This window comes from Triturus cristatus, chromosome 8 (assembly GCF_964204655.1).
Source record: "Triturus cristatus chromosome 8, aTriCri1.1, whole genome shotgun sequence".
Classification (NCBI taxonomy): domain Eukaryota; kingdom Metazoa; phylum Chordata; class Amphibia; order Caudata; family Salamandridae; genus Triturus; species Triturus cristatus.
In genome coordinates, this window is record NC_140591.1 from 1651263076 (window position 1) to 1651286381 (window position 23306).

General features: G+C 43.3%; 1 protein-coding gene across 1 annotated transcript in view; it reads left to right on the top strand.

Annotated features, from left to right (window-relative positions):
* The window catches only part of LOC146808492 (extracellular calcium-sensing receptor-like), a 176628-nt gene that overhangs the window by 79124 nt on the left and 74198 nt on the right, over window positions 1–23306 (top strand). The window lies entirely within an intron of this gene.

Genomic DNA, 23306 nt, shown 5'->3' on the forward strand with positions numbered 1-23306 from the left:
TTATCCCCTATAAACCAACATCCCGCTCCTAAAATTTTATTTAAAATTCTACATTTAATTTACAATTTCTAAATTATTTTTTTTTTTAATTAAACAATATATAAACATTTTTAAAACACTTCCCACCCTTATCCCCTATAAACCAACGTCCCGCTCCTAAAATTATTTATAAAATTCTAAATTTATTTTACAATTTCTAAATAAATTTTAAAAAAATTCAAACAATATATAAACATTTTTAATACACTTCCCACCCTTATCCCCTATAAACCAACATCCTGCTCCTAAATATTTTTTAAAAATTCTAAATTTAATTTACAATTTCTAAAAATTTCTTTTTAAAAATTTACAAATATATAAACATTTTTAAAACACTTCCCACCCTTATCCCCTATAAACCAACATCCCGCTAGTAAAATTATTTTTAAAATTCTAAATTTAATTTACAATTTCTAAATAATTTTAAAAAAAATTCAAACAATATATAAACATTTTTAATACACTTCCCACCCTTATCCCCTATAAACCAACATCCCGCTCCTAAATTTTTTTTTAAAATTCTAAATTTAATTTACAATTTCTAAAAATTTACTTTTAAAAATTTACAAATATATAAACATTTTGAAAACACTTCCCACCCTTATCCCCTATAAACCAACATCCCGCTCCTAAAATTATTTTTAAAATTCTACATTTAATTTACAATTTCTAAATTATTATTTTTTTTTAAATTAAACAATATATAAACATTTTTAATACACTTCCCACCCTTATCCCCTATAAACCAACATCCCGCTCCTAAAATTAAATATACATTTCACATTTTAAATAAAATTTACTAATTAAATTTTACAATATATTAAAAAAATTAATTAACTTTTTTAAAACACTCCCCACCCTTATCCCCTATAACCCAACATCCCGCCCCTAAAACAATATAAATATTTCTCATATTATATACATTTTAACTATTTATACAAACAACTTCAAAATATTTACTAAACACACAATGACGATATTTTCACATGTCGATATTATTACTAACGATATTACTTACATCGACATATAAGTAAAAAAAAAAAAACGATATTTTTCACATCGATATTAGCTATTTCGATATTTTGGACATTCGATATTTTTGACTCGATATTTATGTCCCTCGATATTAAAAAGTCGATATATAGACTGCTCACCGTTTCTGACAGAGGAGATGGTCGGAATATTGTAGATAGCAGGGTTATTGGGAAGTGAAAGTGGAGGAAGGGAGGCGTTCGAATGCTTGTGTGAATTTGCAGACGCCAGGCTATGCTTAGCTATTATGGGTTGTGGGGGCGAGGTGCATCTCGTGGGAGGGTGAGTGTTTTCCAAAGGAATTGAGGTGTATGGAAAAGTCGAGATCTTGGAGCTTAAAAGTGAAATGGTAGCTTCAAGTTGGGAGATGGAGGTGATTAGAGAGCCTAGCTTATTTTCCAGAGAGAGGAAGGCAGAGCACGGCATGTTGGGTGACTCAATGGAAACGGGAGGGGGTGCACTTGGCGGTGGCAGGCAGGGAGAGGTGGGAGAATGGGAGGGGAGTAGGGGAATAGGGTTCAGAGGTGGGGAGAGGTTTTGGATGGGAGCAGGAGTAGGTGCACCGGGGGTGGGAGGAGAGTTGTCATTGTTGGCGTTGCAAGAAGAATAGGAGTTGAGGACAAAATTAGGGGGCGATAGGAGAGGAGTGAGGCGGTGGGGCGGAAAGAGAGGGGAGGAGAGTGTGGGGTCATAGGGATGAAGGAGGTTTGGGAGGAAGAGAGGGGAGGGGGTTGGAGAGGACCTGGTAGCTAAGTGAGGTGGCTGTGAGGGAGCGGGTATCAGGCAAAGTGGGGGTGATTGGGAGATAGGGAAGTTGAAGAAAGGAAGTGGTTCTGCTAGGCCCGAGGGAGGTAAAGGGTTACCAGGGGGGGGAAGAGTGTAGCACAGCAATTCTGGAGGAGTGTGGGGAAGGAGAGAGATGGAATGTATTTGTGGGGAAATCGGGGTACATGGTGAGGGGAGGATGGGGAGGAAAAGCAAAGAGGAGGAGGGAATAAGGGGAACATAAGGAAAGTTAACTAGGGGAGAAGGCTGGAGGGGAGGTGGTCTAGGGAAGGGGGTGACCGGTAGGGATAGGGGGGAGGAGATGCGAATGGAGTGCCGGGACGGCCTCTCGCACAGCCATATCCGCCTCTTACAACGAAGCAGCTGCAGCAACTGCCTCGTCCTTTGAGGCGCCACGAAGTCTGCAAGGGTGGCGCAGCAAACGCTGTATCAAAGACATGACAATATACTTATTGGGGCAGAAACATTTTGGCAATTCTCTCATGCTTGAAGAAACTGCTCGATCGGTGTCTGCCACCTTGTGTGGTCTTCATATAATTTTAAACAAACATTCTGCACTCGAGTGCTTTTGCTTAAAATGTGTTTGCTGATATTTTGAGTGCAAACAAGGCCTTGCAAAGGAAATAAAGCGAAGATGCTGATCTGTCATATGTATCCACTCTCCGACCAAAAGCCTACAGCCTTAATCGGCACAAAATCATCAAGGAGATCACGCATTGGAATGGGAATTTAAGAGGACCCCTCTCGAATGACAAACCTTTTAAAATACAATTCGAATTATAATTATCAAATGAATTTCTGTAGAACACTTGATGTAGTATTTGTGGCGGTGCACATAATGAGAAGTCAGTATTGCTTCTACCCTTACTCAAGTTGGCGCTTTTGGGTGGATGAACGGTGGAGCTGGTATGCCGCCTACTTCCAGGATTTAAAGCTGGGAGCATCACAGGTGTTTGGCAGCAAGCACTAATTTCACTGGGCGGTGCCGTGGACTTTCTGCCAGCTGTAGTTTTGAGGAGCTGGACACTCAGTTTTTGGGCTCGAAGTGGCACATTTCTGAGGCAGGGCGCAGCTCATTCCATTGCAAGTACTTTTCAGCCAGATGCGTTTTGAGTCTGTGCTTTTTCTTCTGGAAACACATCTCTGACACCTGCTGTTTTCAGCGGCAGACATTTGCGTGCCATCTGACGATCACAGGCTCATGTCCTGACCTTGGCCTTTCATCCTTCTAGATTGAATGAAATAAGGACCAAGTATAGATGGTGTATAGTAGTCCTGCCATGAGTGCATGTTAGGTGTGGGGCGCAAACCTTCAGCACTATGTGTTCCAAACTTCGTAAAACAGTAGTCTTTTTGAAGGAAAGGTAACCCTCCAGTGCTGTGACCCCCAATGCCTTCACCATTTGCAAAGTATGGAAGATGGGTGGCAACTTATCTGTTTAGGCTGAACCTAGACAGCTATCGAGATTGCTTCTGGGCCCAAGAAGCCCAACAAGACATGGTCACATTCATGTTTTTTTTAATACCAGATAAATACACCCCTCATAAAAAACACTCTGACACATAGCAACTAACCACATAAATACACTCCACACCACACCACGAAATTCCAATCAACATAATTCCACTCAATACCACACAGTTTCATGCCACGCAATTCAACTCCACATATTTCCATTCCACACCACATAATTCAACATCAACCACATAATTCAACTCAACAACACAATTATACAACACACCACATACATCCAATCCACACCACAAAATTCCACATCATGCCTCAAAATGCAACAGCACACCACATAATTAAACTCCACTACATTTCACTCCACAATACAAAATACCATACCTCATAATTGCACTCCTGACACACAGTACCACTCATCATAAGTGCAGGACACTAAATACCACATAATTACTATCCACATAATTCCACTGCACACTGTGCCACATAATTCCATTAATCCACTCCACACAATTCCACAGCCAACAATTCCAATTCAACCCACATATTTTCACTCCACACCACGCATTTGAACTCCGCACGATAGCACATGGGTAAAAGACATTGTCATTTACAACGCCAATAGCTCTAACTCTCACAAAAGCGAGACCTATTGGCTTTGCCAATGACTGTTGTATATCCATGTGTCTTGGATTAACTTAAGGACGTCGGTTCTGCGTGTTTCCCCTGCTGCTGAGGGCACATCAGGATGCTGATGATGGCTTCGGTGACCGGATTAAGACACTGGTTTCGTTTATGTGTGAGGAGGGCATTCTTTCCCTACATCAAGTCGAGCTGCGGTTTGGGCCACAGTGCTGGGTAGAATAGACATTCCTACCAGCGTGAACAGGCTGCCAAAGCCAGTCAGGCACAGACAGGAGGGAGAAGCTGTGCACGATCAGCCAGCTGGGCAGTGACGCAGCACCCACCTCCCCTCGCAGTCCGGCCATGAGCATCCCGCGACTGTTGCACACCCTGCCACAATGTACTGCCACTAAACTTTCAGGACCAAAAGCAATGGAAAAGTAGCCCAAAATAGCCCAATGTTGCCACTCCATTAACATACATGTAGCCTGACTCCAACATTCACAAATATATACTTCTGTTTCAAGGATTATATGTTTAGAACCCCCATTAGTCAGATTACCCATATTTTGTACACTAAAATCAAGTTGGTCTGTCAGGAAAACTGTCACTCCCTTGATATCGCATGGTGTGGAGCAAGCTGCCCAAACGTTTTCTGGGTCCAATTTTGAAAAATGCAACTGCGGGAACGTTCTTCTTGTGAAAGGTGCTCTTCAGCATGAAGTTCCTTTTGCAGACTCACGCCAGGCCGAGGCCCCCCAGAATAACGGCCATAGAGGCCAATGCTCCATGTTTTTTCACATTGGTTTTAATGCTCCAAGAGCAATGCTGAACATCTCTTTACATACACAAATTACGTATGTTTCGTACTTTTTGGTACTCATCAGAAGAAAGCAGTGCATGGCATGGGGTGCGGAGCTTGCTGCTTGATGTTCAGCTGATACCCGATAAAGTGCAAGTGCTTTCTGCAGACTCACAGAAGAATCTCCATCTCCTGTTCTTTGCCAGGCAACAGTTTGGTGGATCCTTGTTCCGACAGTGGAAAGTTCAATTGTGCCAAAGAGTTCTTCTGGGCCAGACACTGCCAAGATTAGCAGCATCCCAGAGTCTGGCAGTGGCACTGCCAAGAATAGCAGCATCCTTCATGGTCTGGCAGTGGCAGGTTGTGGTGGGCAAAACTATTCTGACTGGTTAAGGTGCACAAACGTCTTCTTCTGGGCCAGGCACTGCCAAGATTAGCAGCAGCCCATAGACTGGAAGTGGCAGGGTGAAGACTAGCAGCATCCCAGAGTCTGACAGTGGCACTGGCAAGAATAGCAGCATCCTTCAGAGTCTGGGAGCGGCACTTCCAAGATTAGCAGCATCCTTCAGGGTCTGGCAGTGGCAGGTTGAGGTGTGGAAAATGCTTCTGACTGGTTGAGGTACACAAATGTCTTCTTCTGGGCCAGGCACTGCCAAGATTAGCAGCATCCTATAGTCTGGCAGTGGCACGGTGAAGACTAGCAGCATCCCAGAGTCTGACATTGGCACTGGCAAGAATAGCAGCATCCTTTAGGGTCTGGCAGTGGCAGGTTGAGGTGTGCAAAATTCTTCAGGTGTGCAGAATGTAGCAGCATCCTGCAGAGTCTGGCAGTACCAACTAAGTAACTTTCCCTCAAAGTTACTTAGTTGGTAGCTTCTTGGGGCCTGGTAGAGGACTGTACGATCAAGCTCTGGTGTGTGGCAGGGCAAGTATCTGCAATTGGAACAGATAGAATATCCATCAACATCCCGGGATCAATAGAGTTAGCCAAAAACCATAACATCGCTTAGTCCCAAGCGTCTGCGGATTGCTCACAGCACAGAAATATTCAGTAGGATGAAACCGCTACTCCCATAAAATGAGACATTCTTTGGAGCCCCTCTCCTTTTGCATTTGGACTCTGTTCTACTTTGGAAGTAAATATTTGTGCATGTATTGTATTGTAACTGCATTTATATAGCGCTTACTACCCCTGACGAGGCACTGAAGCTTTTTTTTTGGCATGTAGCACGCTACTCCGGAACCCGAGAAGGATTAGTGTTGAATTAGTACAGTGAAATATGAAAGTAATTTGAGTAGTGGATAGGTTAGTCAGATATTTGGATTCAGAAGGATAGCGGAGGGGTAGAGGAGGGAAAAAGGTTTGCATTTATAGAGTGCTTGTTACCCCTGATGGGGTGTTGAAGAGCTTATTTTTGGCGAGTAGCACGCTCCTCCGGAACCCATAAGGATTAGTGGTGAATTATTATAGTTAAATATGAAAGTAATTTGAGTGGTGGGTATTAGTTAGTTATTTGGATTGAGAAGGATAGCGGGGCGATAGCGGAGGGAAAAAGGTTTGCATTTGTATAGCGCTTGTTACCCCTGACGGGGTGTAAACAATAAATGTTGGAGTAAAGTCAGCGCTATCCCTGTGGCTCTATCCACACAACCAAAGGTGGAACAATTACCCCGAGTGCAAAAGCCCAGAAGGTTCCGGAACGGAGATGAGAAGAAAATCCACTTAGAGGTTCACATGCAGTTTGTTAGATATTAATTTAAAAGGACTCAATACAAATCTGTGGCAGAGGATCACAAAGGTGCAACGCTTCCTGGACACACCACGGCCTCAGAGACTCACCTTGCTTTTGAGGAATAGAGACAGCCAATTAATCAGTCCAGGAAGAGACTGAAGAAGAGGGTCCATCAGTCTATGCCCATTAACCCGCTTTGCCACATCAGTTCAGGTCTGTAGGTTTGGGATATGCTGGTGAGTTCCACCCATACACCTGCCCCCTCTGATGACAAGCACACAGAACTCCCGAAGTGTAATATCTGCCTAAAACATTTGTGAATATAAAAGGTTTGCCTGAGTACAGCGAATGGCAGAAATGCAACAGTAGCTTTAGAAATGCAATTGTGTCACTTGGAGAACTCCCACTGTCAGCACCAGAGGAGCTGCAGAGCGCTTAGAGGCACAACTGGGGGATATCTGTTTTTCCTGCAAGCAAATATGAAGTCAGGAAGACCATCAAATACTGCCCGCCAATGGGATCTACTGGGTTGTAAATTCTGGGTGGAGAAGAACTACAAACAAATATTGACAAAGCCAATAGCTCTTACTTATAGCACATGCCCCCATGGCAACAGACTGCCACACACAGACACCACTGGCATACATATGGACACAAGCAACATACACCCAAGCAAACACACCTGGGCAACACATGCAGGAGCAAAGTCAAAACGTAAATGGCACATATGCAGATCACAGACAGGATAACATGCAAACACAACATACAAATGACACATGTGGACAGAGTTGGTAACGCAAGCAAATACATGTCTTCCCACAGAAACAAATCTTTAGGACACTAGATATCTTAAAACAAAGTAGGGCACTATTAGTTGGAGGCGTGGTGTAGCTTCCAATCCTGCTCAAATGAATTTAAGAGCTGAAAACCAAGGATACAGGGGATGGCAGGGAAATGAATTCATTACCAAACAGCCCCTTAGAGGAACTGGAGACTGTGGCTTAATATTCAGTGGCAGGACACAAAGGTTAGCTAGGGGTCAGAGAGGTGTGGGAGCTGAGCTTCAACTGAAAACAGGCCAAGCTCCAGAATTACTCAGTTTCATTTTACATAGTGCCTGTTCCCAAGTCTGCTTGTTGACAGAGCTCTTCCAAGTTGTCACACTAACATCTGTAACATGAAAGGAAGACTCTGGGCTTTTCCACTGCAGCTCGTATGGTTTGGTGCCACCACATGTCACCCTAGATCTTCGGTTTGGGAAGTATTATCCTGTAAGGCCAGCAGACTGTTACCTTCTTAGCGTTCAGTACCTGTGAGTACCTGTCTCCGTAGCATCTTACAAGTGCCTCCACTGTTCCAAGAAGGCTTCCAGGGGAGGAAGGAGATGAACATTTCACTGGGTCTCAGGATACCTTCAGTTCATTCAAAGATACCACATCTGCCAGCCCAGGTGAGGCACAATATGGTGTCCACCCTCAGGCTCCCTTAACTTCACAGCTTACACGCCAAGCAGCATATGGCAAATGCAGAATTACACTAACACACAACACCTCACAAGCAGTACGACTGTTACTCCTGCTCCAAGAGTCACTTGCTAGGTCTCTCCCCGCCCCATCCCTCTGCGCACCGCCTTGGTCGCCTCTCTGGTTTCTACCCTATGGATCCACGGATGGGTCTGTACTACGAATGAATGGAGCCCGCAGGGCAGCCCTGCTTGAAGACGAGAGGACACAGCTCGCCAGCACTTTGCTTGCTTACCCTGCACACACTTAAGGGCATTCCCCAGCCCACGTGCTCCCCGGGGCAGCATTCTCAGAGTCCGCGGCATTCAACTGACTATTGATCAGCCCCTCAGTCAGTCACTGATTCTGAGTAACGCCCATAAAAACACAATACAAAAGATTTCATAAAATATAACAGACTAACAGACTAATAGAGCAGTCCAGATAAACAAAAACTGCCAAATGAACTACCAACCTTGGGTTCCGGAGTAATTAATGTGCCACTCACCATAAAGCGCTTCAAAGCCTTGCATGGGACAGTAAGCACTTTATAAATGCTTTTACAAAGCAACTATAATACATGGGATTCTGCCGCAATTTATTTTTAATCAGTGACTTGTGATGCACCCAGTCACTGATTTTGAAGAAAAGACGTCAGAACTACTCAACTGTAATAGCTAATTACAGTAGAGATCTGAAGTGCCGATGCCTGCTGCCAGACCCAGCATCAGAGGGGGAAGGCACCTCAGATCACAGAGCATCATTGAAGCAGCGGTTTATAGAACAGAGATGAAACATGGCGCTTTCCCTCTTCTTTCTGTATGATGACAGCCAGAAAAGAGATACTCGTGGCAACACTGAATGTTGTATGTGTGCATGCAGGTGGTCATGGATAGGTTTGACTCGTGCTGCATGTTGGCACACATTCTGAGCTCCTGTGCCTTTTCTTCATAAAGTGACTCGTATTCAACTGATTCTATATCTTCTTGCAACAAATATCTCACAGCTTTTTTGATGTTTTTAATTTGTCACTAGAAATTCTATGTATAGTCTTCACGTTTCCAAACACACTCTCTCTTTTGTATGAAAGAGCTCTGCATGAAGGATGTAGGTGGTTGGTGGGAAAGGTGATGGTGTGAGTGTGTATTATAAGAGATAAAGAACTCTCTGCCGAACATGCTAAGGATATTGCAAGTCGCCTTCAAGTTCCATATCCTCATATAGGAACTTGGCCTTCTGCCTCCTTTCTCTATATGGTCATTGAACTCCTCGGTGACCTGCAATATCCGAATAATGCTCACCAGGGGGTACTTTATCCCAATTGTAATAATGTGATCAAAGGTCATTTACAACTAACCTAATCATACAAACAACCATAGATTGTGAGGCTTTCAGCTTTATTATTGTTGCTACAGGGGATGAGTGACGCACTCCAAGCCCCCTCAACACGTGTTGAGGGGTCTTGGAGCGCAGCACGATATGCACAAGCGTTTAGATGCAATAGTTTAAGAGACAACATCGTCACTTAGGTACTCTACAAAAAAAAAAACACAAATGAGAAAACGTTTACGTCAGTGTACCCTTCCCAGGAAAGGAAACCTAAAAGTAAGTCGGGGACAAATCGGTTCATCTATTTAGAGAGGCAAACTTTCGTCTTTATGCTGAGTTTCTGATGCCTGTAGATAAGGTTACATGTTTTAAACTGGCATCTAAAACAACCTTTAAGGTCAGTGCTCCGATGAGTGAATGGGAGTTTCAAGGTAAGTTACAAAAATAAACTAAAGTGTTTTCCTGTAAATGGTGTACAGTGGTGTACATGAAGGGCACGCTCCCTCCAGTTAATGCATCGGACTGAGTACACTCCAAGGGCACCTCCTGCCACTAAGAGGGTTCTTGGGGTGCAGCTTATGAGTCACAACCCGTGTGTTTTGCAGTTTATATAGCAGGAACTCGACCCGAAGGTATCGGAGCGCTTTACATGAGCGCCAGTTGTGTTACAGACGGACACGTTCATTTTTACGCCCAGGAAGATAGCGTGATTTGCCCAGAATTAGAGGATGTTTGAGCCTCCAGCCAGACTAGAACCAGGTTCCCCAGCTTTAAAGTGGAACGCCCTAGCCGTTAAGCCACATCCTCTGTGCCAGTATTTTGCTCCTCTCTTTACATGGCTGATATTCGATCTGGGAGACTGCTAAATCTATTTTTTGTGCCATTAAAGCATGTTTCCTCTTTGAATAACATGCACTCTCACATCAGAATGCCATATCCACCCCTCCCCCTTTACTTCTGCTTCGTCCAAAAGCAATGCTCACAATAAGAACAGCAACAAGCAGGTGTGATTCTGGGGAGATGTACACTTACTACTTCCAGAATGAGGGATGAATTTGCATAATGCACGCGCTAATGTGCTCTCTTCGGCCAAGTGGAGATGGAGAGTCTGCTGCTGAGAGTGCACTGCGGAGGCAGGTGCTCACTTGGCGTGTCTGTTAAAAAGTTAGGGGCAGATTGTCAAGCATGGAGTTAACATTATCGCCGCTTTAGTGGCAGAAAACTGCCGCCACAGCGGCGATAATGGGCTCGATAAAATGCCGCAGAGAATTCCAATAGAAGCCCAGGTTCACACCAAAAAGGTATTTAAAAGGTGGTGTTTTGTAACCAGTTCCGTTTTCTCTAGACTGGAGATTTGTGTGATAACAACATGAAAACAAGCACTACTAACTGTTCCTTTTTAATAACATTATTAATAACATTATTAATAGATATATATATATTAATATATATATATAAATATTTAAATTACCTGTACTATTTTTATGCGGTAAAATTCAATAAGAATAACTCAGTAAAATAAGAGGCAGAATCCGTGGTATTAGAGGTTCTAAAAAAAGACTTTATTCCTTACAAAGGAATTATGGTTCGAACCAGGCAATCGAATTCCATCACCACGAAGGTTCAGGAAGGGAATAGGCAATACATTATTGACAAGTAATAGTATATATATGAAATGCATTACATTAAGACAGATGCAGGAGGCGTAACAGCTGATAATACAGATAAGAATACACATACGTAATGAAAAAGGCGTTATAATAGGCGTGCATAAAGGCGTATACTAGAAACGTCATTTAAAATGATGTCACAGGTGGGTGGATCCATAAAAGAATCCTGCAATGTCAGCAGAAATATTTGGCAGAGATGCGCGCGCAGCCGCATGACGTGTGATTGACGTGTAACTAGGGGGTGAAGGGAACGTGACATTTAGCCCTACGTGAGGAGACAGAAGTCTGGGGGGTCAGGTCAACCTAATCCCAAATCATATCTAATATCTTTGTTTAAGGAACTGTATTATCCAAAAGGAAAGGTCTCTCGGACAGAATCTATTCTATACTGACTGTTAGTACGTGTACAAGCGTCTAAGTGTCTACATGAGATGCGAGGGGGCATGGATCTTCCATGGTAACAGGGGCTATGAATTACTTGCATGAAGACAGTGAGGCCGGGCCCTTTGCTCGGTAGCTGGAAGGATGTTTACCTAAACTACTAGACAGGAATGTATTGGATGAGGAGCGGAGCAGATAACTTGAAGGTGAAATACAGTTTTTGGCAGGCAACAGGCCGCGTCAGGCACCGTTAGCCGCGCAGGGAGTAGGACAAAGTTCATGGATACAGATGCAAACTCAGGCTGGAGCTTTCCGAGGCAGAAAGCAGGAAAAGACTTGATGACAGGATTCAGGGCCTACTCGCCTGAACTGTAAAACGTGAAAAGTATACCATATAAAGTCGGTGGCCAATCATACTTAGGAATGGAATATCCGACCCATTCATGGCGGATCTGAAAGAGGACATGTTAACGTTGGACGCACATGTATTTGCGTCTTCATAGCTGGAACTGGAGGGAACATACATGTACTTGTAGCATGTACATGGAGCCGTTGGGGTCTAAGATAGGGGACATAACTGATCATAAAATTCATATTTCCTCATTCCCTCCTTGTCCCCTACGGACCCTTCATGAAATATCGATCTTCATCAATCCATCAATCTGTTCATATAACATCATCTGTTCTTCTTTCTTTTTACGAGGTCTTGAATGAAAACTTGAATGTGGAATACACGATGTGGCACACAGACCACAAATCGCTGGCCCACATTGTAGACACAAGCAGCAACTGAATAGTATGAGAAAGCCAATACCTAGGAAGGATAGGATCCTCCATCCCCAGGCTGACAACACGCTCCAGAACCAACCGGACCAAGTCCAGGTGCCTGGACTCTGGTGTATCTGGCTTACAATCTTATGAAGGCGAGTTATGGCTTTATATACTGACGGCGCGTTTTCTGGAATGAAAACACAGCAACTTGATCCGATGACCCTACAAGCTCCGCCCCTATCGGCCAGGATGACGTCAAGGACAAGACGATTTTGAAGAACAACAATCCGCATCGCAGACTGCTCCTCTGTTAAGTTGCCTAGGGCGGAAGTAGTTTCATTCACTACTGCTTCAAGGGTTCTAGTTAATCTACGTATCAGTTTACTATTAGTGACGGTACCTATGTAGGGAAAGAAACCTTTATTGAAATCTGTGTATTGCTCCCATGCCGTTTCAGTGTAGTCGACAATCGGGAGATCTCTCTGCTGTCTGTTGTGTACTAAATGGGTATTCCTATGATAATCAGGAGGGGCTAGGAAAACAGGTGGCAGAAGGAATGCAATGTAACAGGTACCATCCCAATCTAGAGGTAAACGTATATATGTGGTCTGGCCACATATAAAGTAGGAATGACGAGAAGCTCTAAATGTAGACTTGCCTTGATCACTGAATTCGATTACAGTGGTACATTTTCTATGGCCCATGTGTATTGAACCATTCTTTCTTACACACAATTCACCTTTAACTGGAAATACTGACATAGCGGGCAAGATTGGTACAGCTTCGGATTCAACATTCAAAATCATGAGGTTAAGTGTAAAGTTACCTAATCCATATACTTCATTTTCTAGATCAGTTCCTGTTCTTTTGGGAAGTCCCTCCTTGTTAGGGTAGCAGACTTTAAGTAAAACTAGGTTCAGGTTTCCCCATACCCAGTTGTCTTGGTAAACTACTGAATTTGAATCTAAGGAATTAATCAAACTAAACCATGCTCCACAGGAGCCATTGTGTGTGAATGGATACGGAAAGAGGGGCAGAACTCCCTTGTATTTCTGATAGGGAGGGAGTCGGCCACATATCCAACAATTTGTAGCATTGCTGGTCTGATGGGAATGATGTAACATACTAATGAATATGTTGTTACGCAGCGCAAATCTATAGAACAACTCATGCGGAGGTAATTCGCTAAAAGAATGTTCGGCAGTAGCATTGAAAGCACGCTTGGAAATAGGGTAATACATGTGTAATAGTATACTTGCGACAATGATCAGAAGACTTAGAAAAAACATAATTAATAACGTCACTATACAGTGACTACGAAGTGATTTACAGTACGCATGTTTCTTGAGCTGTTTCTGTCTATTTCTCTCTCTATTTCGGTCTAGAGGATACATGTCAGAGACTAATTCAACCGATTCACCTTGGAGAGGACTTAAACAATCAAATTGTCTGACTTGCTAGACCTTAGTTTCAGTTTATAGTTCTCTTTTTCTGACTTTTCAACCAGGGGGAGTTTTGAGTCAGTCGGTGAGGGAATGCAGGGCTGAAAGTTCAAATCCGATGGTAATCCATGAAATTTTTTGATATGACTCGAGTGTAGCCAACCCTTGCGACCCTCAATCTTCACGGCTGTCCTTGTGGTGAGAAGAACGAGCTTTGGCGACTGCCAACAAGGCTCCAGCGGGCTCCTCCTGTCGAAGTTTCTTACAAGCACTAGGTCGCCTGGAACCACTTCATGGGGCTTCACCTCAGTGTTATCGGGAAAAGCTGCAGCTACCTGTGAACGACAAGATTGTAGTGCAGACATCAAGGAAGCCAGGTAATCTGTCAACATATTACAATCAACATCAGTGATTTTACGAGGTATAGGCGTCCCCCACATATTTGGTGGCCTACCGAAGACCACCTCATACGGGGATAGCCCTGTTCGAGAATGTGCTACCATCCTCATGTAAAAGAGCGCAACTGGTAAGGCTACTATCCAGTCGACACCTTTTTCTCTACAGATTTTGGACAATCTAATTTTCAGAGTTTGATTATGACGCTCCACGAGACCTGCTGCCTCGGGATGTCGGACACAGTGGAATTTCCATTGATAGCCTAACAGAAGTGAAACGTGTTTCATTAGCTCGGATGAGAACGGCTGGCCGTTATCTGAGTACACGACACGGGGCATACCATACCGTGGGAAGAATTCTCGAACTAACTGTTTGGCAGTAGTCGGGGCAGTGTAATCTGAAACCGGGTAGGCTTCTGTCCAACGGGAAAGAGCACATACAACTACGAGGACATATTTGAATCCTCGACATCGTTCCATCTGGATATAATCCATCTGGAGGACTTCAAAAGGGTGATCGGGAGGTTGAAATCCACCTTGCTCTACAGGAATGCTTTTACCGGGATTGAACTGACAACAAATCATGCAGGTACGTACTTTCTGTTTGGCTGCTGCTCGCAAGTGTTTGTTGAACCAAATATGTTGAATACTATCTAGCATAGCTTTCTCTCCTAGGTGCGCTGGGCTGTGTATTGTGTTAATGATGACTTGAACCATGGAGTCGGGGAGAAACCATATAGATTTTCCCTTCGTCATCCATCCTTGATCCGTTTGGATCCCTCCTAGTTCAGTCCATTTCTTTATTTCCACTGGTGTAGCATGTGTCTGTATGTCAAATACATCAAGGGCGGGATCCTTAACTGTCATGCAGTGTGTTGGTGTCGGAACTATTGTCTTTGTCAAGTCAGGTGTATGGGTCTGATTCTGAGCAGTCTGTTTAGCTGTTCTGTCAGCTAGGTCGTTACCCTGAGAAATAATGTCAGTCACTTTCGTATGGGCCTTGCACTTCATAATCGATATTGCAGTAGGTAGATGAATTGCATCTAATAGAGCTTGAATGAGGGGTCCGTGTTGGATGTGGGCACCGTGAGAAGTTAAATAACCTCTCTCTCGCCAAAGCACGCCGAAGTCATGGACGACTCCGAATGCATAACGCGAATCTGTGTATATGTTGACTTTCTTATTTTTAGCTTGAGTACAGGCTTGTGTCAGAGCGATGAGCTCTGCTGCTTGAGCTGACAAGGTGTTAATACAATTTGTTTCAATGACTTCAGTGTCTGTTGTGACTGCATAAGCGGCCACTAACTCTCCTGTACTTGTTCTCATGCATGAACCATCTACATACAATGTCAGGTCTGGATCTGGTAATGGAATATCTGTCAAGTCTTGTCGGGGTTTCGTCGTAATAGTAATGACTTCAATACAATCATGTGCCAATGGGTCTGTTCCACTTAATGGCAAAAGTGTGGCAGGATTTAATGTACTACAACGTCTGATTTCTATGTGTGGCTGGAACAATGTTAGTTCATAACCCGTCAGTCTTGCTATCGTCAAGTGTTGTGTTTGTGTCCGATTCAAGAGAACCTCTACTGCGTGTGGTACTTGTACTGTCAATTGATGTCCTAATACTATAGCATCGCTTTGTCTGATCGCTAAAGCTGTTGCTGCGACTGATTTCAGGCACGCAGGAAGAGCCTGAGCTACGGGGTCTAACGTACTAGAAAAATAAGCACATGGTTTGTGTGATCCTGCTTGTTCCTGAGTGAGTACTGACAAGGCAGTACCTTCGCGTTCTGTAACAAAAAGTGTAAAAGGCTTACTGTAACATGGTGTTGCTAAAACAGGTGCTTGACATAAAGCTTTCTTTAAGCTTTCAAAAGCTTGTGTATGTTCCTGAGTCCAAGGGAGGACAGTCGATGTTGCTGCCTCCTGGGTTGTCAACTGAATGAGTGGTTTTGCTAGAAATGCATATTGAGGGATCCACTGCCTACAGTACGAAGTGAGGCCTATGAATGCCCGTACCTCCTTTTGTGTCTTGGGTGGCGGCATGTTAACAATTAACTGGATGCGGTCAGGTGTAAGCTGTCTTCCCCCCTTGGACAGCAAGTGCCCAAGGTACACAACTTGCTGGACACAGAATTGCAGCTTTGAAGGGGACACTTTGGGCCCCTTGTCGGCTAGGAATTGTAAAACCGTCAGTGATGCTTTTTCACATTCACGTTCGCTTCGGGCGGTGATCAGCAGATCATCGACATACTGAAGCAGGGCAGTGTTAACTGGCATGTGGATACTGTCAAGTTGTCTTTTCAGTGCTTGGCTATAGATGCTGGGGCTTTCTGTGAATCCTTGAGGTGCGCGTGCGAATTTAAAACTTCGTCCATTTAAACTGAATCCGAACAAATATTGACTTTCCGGATCGATTGGGACGCTAAAAAAGGCGTTCTTGAGATCAATTACAGTAAAGAACGTTGCTTCTGAATCAATAGCTGTTAGTAATGAGGAGATATCTGGGACCACGGGGTATTGTGGTACAATGCATTTATTCAATTCGCGCAGATCAATAACTAATCGATATACTGGCGGTGCTTTTGGATCAGTTCGTTTAAGAATCGGAATTATCGGGGAATTACATACATTGGAGTCGGTTTCCACAACCACTCCTTGTGCAATGAGCTCGTCAATGATTTGCAGCAAAGCCACTACAGCATCTGGAGGTAACTTGTATTGTCGCATTCGTGGTAGTACCACTCCTGCTTTGAGTGTGACTCGATATGGTGTAATGTGCATGCAACCAACATCAGTGGGGCCTTGTGCCCATAAATATGCAGGTAAATTCTGTAACCGGTGATCCATGTCTCTGGACACGTAGTGACCTTTAAAGTCACGCAAAAATAATCGTACTCCTTCCGGAGAACAACATATTATAGCTCCTAGAGCTTTCAGTGTTTTTATACCTAACAAGTTTTCTGGACATGATTTAGTAAGCAATAAATCTGTAGTTCGTGTCAATGGACCAACCGTAAGTGGAAGAGGTAGCGATACTTCATTAATAATAGGCTTTCCTGAGAATCCAAGGGAAATATTCTGTGAGCCTGAGAGGGGTGCCCCTGGAACTTCGTTGTGACTTATAGTTGTTCTGCTTGCCCCTGTATCAACTAGGAATTTTCTGTCTTTCCCTAATACTTGACTATGTACATAAGGTCCCTCTTGGTCTACAGGAACCTCAATAAGGGGTAAGCCAACTTCCTTCTCTAGGCTATTTCATGTGTATCGCTGATAATCGGGATAGTCAGCTTGTGCATACTGGTACATCTGTTGTGTCGTGGTTTGTGTTGCAGCAATAGGCTGCGGCTGTGATATTGCTACAGTCTGTTGTGGAACTGGCATAGGTTGCACATGCTGAGGTACTTGTTGTTGGATCTGATCCTGTCTAGGTGGACGTGGTCTCTCCTTGGTTTTACCCGTAGAGATATTATGTTTCAGAACTGCACAATCGTGTATATAATGACCTGGCTGTTTACAATAGTTGCATGTCCCTTTTACAGGAACCGCTGAATCACTGGACTGTGTCGTACCCTTTTTATGACCGTCAGCTGGAACTGACTGAGCAACAAGCATTTTCATTTTCGTGTCTTTCATACGTCTTTGTTCATGTTCTTGTTCTTCTCTGATTCTATTGTGATGATATTGTAACATTTGTAACATCTGGGAAGGGGTGTTACCTTGCCAAGTACTCTCAAATTTCAATACTCTATTCTTAACTTGGGGCAGGGAATTTTCAACTAGTTTTGTCACAAACAGATGTGGATACGACTCGCTATTTGCTTTTATGCCACTATTAATACCAAAACATTTTTCAAATCGAGAATAAAAATCACTAGTGTCTTCATCTTGTTTTTGTTTACAGGCTGAAATTGCACCCCAGTCTTCCTTTTTCGTAGTTAATAGACGTGGCAGTACTTGCACTAATAATCCTGGTAATGCTGTAGTTTTTTCCCCAAGTCCTGAACCTGCAGCTCGGGCCTTTTCTTCGTTTTCTAATGCTGTCCAATCTATCTTTTGGTCTCCCACCTCCCATTCCTTTTCTTTGAGTTTCTCGTAAATACCGGCAGGCAATAATACCTTTAATATTTTCATAATGTCAGGGTAGGTATAATCTCCCATGAGTAACATGTCTTTTATCTCACGGTGGAAACCTGCTGGATCTTTGTCATGGCTGGGTACTACTTTTTTCATTTCCAATAATTCTATTTTAGTTATGGGCGTGTACACAAACACGCGTTTAAAAGTATTGTCTTCACCTTTGACTGGGTGCACTTCGCGTAAGGGATTCTGTCTGTCTATGTGATACGTTTTTCTTTCCACGGTGGGAACTGAAACATGTTCTGGGCATACGAAGACAATGTACTGGTGTCGATATTCTAGAATTTCTTTAATTAAATCAGTACCTGAACCTCTCCATTTATTCGTGAGTAATTCTATCAGGATATCAGGTAGGGGACCAGGATCGGAGTGTTGGCTTTTATATAATATAAGGAGGTGTTGTATCATGTATATACCAGCTAAACGCTGTTCGTCTGGGGTAAAGATTTAAAAACGTGTGTGCTAGCGCATCATCACTGTATTTTTCAGAACTGTCAGCCCATTGTACTGCTGACCTAGCTAATTCTTGTTCATCCATAGAATCGAGCATATGATACCCCCTTCGGTCTCGGAGTAATTTATCAGCAGCCTGGAATAAGTGTTCAGGGGACCTTGTATTTAACATAGGGGCTTGAAAATTTCTGTTACATTCTGGACGTATCGGACGTATTGGATCATTAAAGTATCTGGTATTATTAAAAGATCTTCCCCTACCTACATAAGCTATCGTTTCTAATTGTCCTGTGGACATTTCTGATTCTTTCTCCTCCTCTCCCTCTGATTCAGTTTTGTCTGCCTCTAATCTGATTTTATGTATTTGTTCTACTTCTTTGCGGATCTTTCGGCACATAGCTACTATACACTTCTGTTTATCATGTTTTCCTTCTGATATATTCTGACCCCATCTGGTAAGTACTTGCATTTCATCCTGATCTACCTCAGGCCTATCTCTGTTTCTGATCAAGCAGTTTATGAAGAAGCGTAACAAGAATCTCTGTATATCCACTTTCTGGTATTCCATGGCCTCGTCAATACTTTCAGGGCCTTGCCCTGTTTGGACAAAGCGATATATATTGTCTAGATGAGCAACCATTCCTGGTAGCATCGTTAAATAGTTCGAAGCTCGTCGTATACGTAGTGATGATAGCAACATTCTGTCCTTTTTACCGGGCACTGGATCATATCTACAATCTGCAAGAGATTCCTTAAATATATCGGAAGTTGCTGTTTGGGGTGTACGTTGGTATGCTAAATCTCTAAAAGTCAATTTATTTCCTGGCGGTGGCGTGGAAAAAATTGGTGTCGCACCTCCTGTCGCACCTTCTGAGGTGCCAGGCGCGAAAGGATTTGTTGAATGTAAGGTAGAGGCTGTAGATGCAGGAAAAGCGGTGGAAACAGATGGACCTATTGGAATGTGAGGAGGAGTTTGTTGTTGCGGAGGTGGGGGCGGATGATCTTGGGGTTGAGCACCATCGACAGGTGGTGCGTGTGGCGGCGGAACATTAACATACTCGGGAGCTACATCGTCTAAATAAGAAGAAAGGAAAATATCTTTTGCGGTTTTGGGATGTGCTTTAATCGGGAGTAATGGAGGTGGCAGATCTTTCGGTATTTCCGGGGTGGCCTTAGGTAAACCTTCGGCCAGAAGAGGATACATACCATTCATAAGAGTGTTTCGTTGTCTGTCTACTTGTTCTGTTTTTACTCGGATACCTTCCTCAATTAATATATTTTCTCGGGCTTTATTTGAATTCTCCCTACTTTTCTCTTCTTTTCTGAGCGCTTTCTCTGTGCGTCTATGCGATTCTTTACGCCATAATTCAATGGCATCTTTCTGTGACTGTCTGGCTTTCTTTTTCCATAATTCTTCTTCTACTCTCATGATGCAATCTGCATCCCATGTCCCAGCTGCGGGCCATCTCTGACTTTCTGCTAAATCCTTGGTGTAGTCCACCCATAAATCAAGATATAACACGGCATCTAGGCCATGTTTATGGTACATAAAGTACCCTGGAGTGTCCCTAGGTGGAATGGGAACAGCTTCTTCGAGTACCCCTTTTCTAGTTTTGATCTGTCTTAATTTTGAAAAGAACGGCATCTTTAAACCTTGCTACTTGATTCTTACTCAAACTCTTAATACCTAGACTTGAGCACAATTAATACAATAAACACAATAATGAACACTCATTCATACCACAATTTTTTAAAACATATTAAAACATTTAACATTTAACGAACAATGATAATTAGAAGAAAACTAGTTACCGACATAACACTAATACTAGATAATACTGGATTATACACAAGATATACTAGATATACTGCTAAACAGTACAGATACACTGCTGAAACAGTGCAGACCGGATCTGTGTACCCAAACCCGTCTTGACCGGCACAAACTAATGTGCACGTCTAAATGCCTTCCCAGCAACGGTACTCACCGGGAAGCACGGAACGGAAGGCCTCGGAACTGAACTGGACTGGACCGGACTGGACTTGACTCGACACGGAACTTCGGAACCTGGTGGGCCTCTGTATACCTCGGATCTTGCTCTCTCAGCTAGGCTCTGGTCGGGATCCTTCGCACTTCTCACCGCCTCGTCCGGGTGTTGATCGCAGCCTCAGTCACCCCCGCTTAGCCGGAGGGAGATACAGGAAATCCTGCGGGTACGCGTAGTTGTCCGTCCAGCTGTGGCAGGAGACCGGGCCTGCAACGCACCTCCGGCGCGTGAGATGGGGAAAGTGTCCCTGTTCGGGCGCCAATTTATGTGGTAAATATTTAAATTACCTGTACTATTTTTATGCGGTAAAATTCAATAAGAATAACTCAGTAAAATAAGAGGCAGAATCCGTGGTATTAGAGGTTCTAAAAAAAGACTTTATTCCTTACAAAGGAATTATGGTTCGAACCAGGCAATCGAATTCCATCACCACGAAGGTTCAGGAAGGGAATAGGCAATACATTATTGACAAGTAATAGTATATATATGAAATGCATTACATTAAGACAGATGCAGGAGGCGTAACAGCTGATAATACAGATAAGAATACACATACGTAATGAAAAAGGCGTTATAATAGGCGTGCATAAAGGCGTATACTAGAAACGTCATTTAAAATGATGTCACAGGTGGGTGGATCCATAAAAGAATCCTGCAATGTCAGCAGAAATATTTGGCAGAGATGCGCGCGCAGCCGCATGACGTGTGATTGACGTGTAACTAGGGGGTGAAGGGAACGTGACATTTAGCCCTACGTGAGGGGGGGGTCAGGTCAACCTAATCCCAAATCATATCTAATATCTTTGTTTAAGGAACTGTATTATCCAAAAGGAAAGGTCTCTCGGACAGAATCTATTCTATACTGACTGTTAGTACGTGTACAAGCGTCTAAGTGTCTACATGAGATGCGAGGGGGCATGGATCTTCCATGGTAACAGGGGCTATGAATTACTTGCATGAAGACAGTGAGGCCGGGCCCTTTGCTCGGTAGCTGGAAGGATGTTTACCTAAACTACTAGACAGGAATGTATTGGATGAGGAGCGGAGCAGATAACTTGAAGGTGAAATACAGTTTTTGGCAGGCAACAGGCCGCGTCAGGCACCGTTAGCCGCGCAGGGAGTAGGACAAAGTTCATGGATACAGATGCAGATGCAAACTCAGGCTGGAGCTTTCCGAGGCAGAAAGCAGGAAAAGACTTGATGACAGGATTCAGGGCCTACTCGCCTGAACTGTAAAACGTGAAAAGTATACCATATAAAGTCGGTGGCCAATCATACTTAGGAATGGAATATCCGACCCATTCATGGCGGATCTGAAAGAGGACATGTTAACGTTGGACGCACATGTATTTGCGTCTTCATAGCTGGAACTGGAGGGAACATACATGTACTTGTAGCATGTACATGGAGCCGTTGGGGTCTAAGATAGGGGACATAACTGATCATAAAATTCATATTTCCTCAGGCAGATTGTCAAGCATGGAGTTAACATTATCGCCGCTTTAGTGGCAGAAAACTGCTGCCACAGCAGCGATAATGGGCTCGATAAAATGCCGCAGAGAATTCCAATAGAAGCCCAGGTTCACACCAAAAAGGTATTTAAAAGGTGGTGTTTTGTAACCAGTTCCGTTTTCTCTAGACTGGAGATTTGTGTGATAACAACATGAAAACAAGCACTACTAACTGTTCCTTTTTAATAACATTAGATCATTTTATTTTGAAAGGCACTGACAAGACGAGTGTGCCAAAACGCGAATACCAGCACCTGCCCATTGAGGCGGGATGTATTTTTCTAACCAGCATTTCTTTTCCTCTTATAAAGATACTACGTGTTCATCAATAACCGTATGCATATAACCAAGTGCGCTCAATAGGCGCACGTTAGTAGTCTAATTTTTCACCTTAATTTAGGTTTCTGCACAGAGTGGTACACGTGGGGCTGGATCCCATGCCGTCCTGAAGAAGAGGTTAGGGGATACCTCGAAACATGTTGACAAAATAATAGGCAATATAACCACATAACAGTTATATTTTTCCTGTTATTAACCCCTTTTTATCTTACCAGCTAGGAGTAGGAATAAATTGTTAACTCACTAGTTAGGTATTTTTAACTAACACAAACACCACTCTCCCAACACTGCACAACACATAGTTTCACACAAAAAAGTGCTCCTACGTAAATCTCGCAAGTCGTGGCATGCCCCAGGCAGTAGATGCTTGGGATGGCCCCAATGATGAAGCATGTCACCTAGGGGCAACCCTGGGTGAGTGAGGGGACTCTAGAAAAGCATTTTTCTTTTCCACATTGTTGAGGCTCACCAATTTGGTGAACCCACTGTCTGTTGACTTAGGCTGAACCTCCTTCTCCCTCTTATTCTGACAAATGGTTTACATTATTCCCAGCCATTTAGCTAACATTGTCACCGATCTGTAATCCCACTTTAATGTTTGTGGTTTTTTTTACTGAATCATATTTTTTGACTTTGTTGAGGAGGACATTTTTACATATTTATTTAGGTGAAGAAGGTGAAGATCACCCCCTCCGGCAGTTGTGTTTATATGTGGATTCAAGTCAAAGTTCTGTCTGCACTTTTTCAGAATATAGGAACAATTTGTTGCACTTTAAACTCTTCTTTTGGTTGATTCATGGAAAAAAATACATTCCTCCATGGAGACACCCATTCCCAA